Genomic DNA, 1,283 nt, shown 5'->3' with positions numbered 1-1,283 from the left:
CAGGGATCTATAGATCGACAGCAAAGAATAGTATTTTGGTCGTTATTAATTCATTAAGAAGACAATGCAATGGAATGCAAAATTTCTGGAAATTGAACTTTTTTAGTATATAAAGAATAAGGTTAGAAAATGATGAGAAAAAAATGTGATTTAAGCATTTGTTTCACTGCACATAAACTCAACATCAGCTTTGTGATTTGGACACAATTTTTGTAATTTGGTTATTTTTATTTGGTTCTTTTTATGTGCAGAATTGAATGAATGTATGCCCCTAAAATTATAAATTTTTTTTTACATATTGAAAATAGATGGAACAACCTAAAAATATCAGGCTGGTGCAGAGAAACAAAAAAAAAAGGTGCTGGAACAGGTTGACAGTGGTTTATTTTTGGTCTGCGACTATTTTCAGTGTTCACATTCAAAAACATATTGGGTTTGTTGGAGTCAGCAGGAACAGGGGGCTCCTGACACAAAATGATTTGTACCTGCAGCGCTCTGAATTTTTAATGAGCACCGTAATGAGCTGATTGCCGCGTCGAGTCTTCCTGTGCACTAATGAACGTGCGTTGTGACAAATCAGTTTCCCTGCTGGGTTTAAACAAAGTTAATCTAATCAAAAATTAATATATTAATTAACCGCGTTCTCCATAAATTTGTGGGAACAAGAAGTTTAAAAGGATCAGATGTTAAAGGAAGGCAAATTATGAAACCTCTGTTTACAGTGGTTTGTCTTTGGTCAAAACTGTTTTGATAAAGTCATATCTTTTTTTTTTATTGAACATTTTTGAGTGTGAGTTTTACAATATTGTTTCCTGTCATGAAAGGTGAAACCTTTACCTGACTAGACTAACTATTGTAACTAGAGTAACCAGTTACTAGACTTGACTGATTTCACAATATCGCCCAATTTTCATCTGTTGTTTCAAAACAAGCCCTGTAGGTGGCAGTAGAAGGAAAGTGAATTGCTCTTTAAACTCAAAAATTGGATGGTGACCTCACTACAGAGGAGACACACTTTCCCTAAATGATACATATATAAATACATTTATTTTTTATAAACTAATTTGAGAAAATTAAGAAAAATTTATGTTTAAGAAAAAAATAAATATATTCATACACACTCACAATGTGTGAAGGAAACAAAGACACACTACTGTGTGTGCAAACAGAGATGGAGCTGAATGAGGTGGAGTCTGTGTCAGCAGAAGCAGCTGCAGCCAGAGTGAAGAACTTTTCACATCTGCTTAGTCAGCTCTTTGACGAACAAAACAAAAAAAAATGAG

General features: G+C 33.7%; 1 protein-coding gene across 1 annotated transcript in view; it reads right to left on the bottom strand.

The window, feature by feature from the left end:
- shank2b (SH3 and multiple ankyrin repeat domains 2b) overlaps positions 1-1,283 on the bottom strand; it is a 129,218-nt gene that overhangs the window by 75,086 nt on the left and 52,849 nt on the right. The window lies entirely within an intron of this gene.

The sequence above is a fragment of the Cynoglossus semilaevis genome, chromosome 5 (genome assembly GCF_000523025.1).
Source record: "Cynoglossus semilaevis isolate Cse_v1.0 chromosome 5, Cse_v1.0, whole genome shotgun sequence".
NCBI classification, from domain to species: Eukaryota; Metazoa; Chordata; class Actinopteri; order Pleuronectiformes; family Cynoglossidae; genus Cynoglossus; species Cynoglossus semilaevis.
The sequence above is the reverse complement of the archived record's forward strand: the minus strand, read 5'-3'. Positions and strand labels throughout refer to the sequence as shown.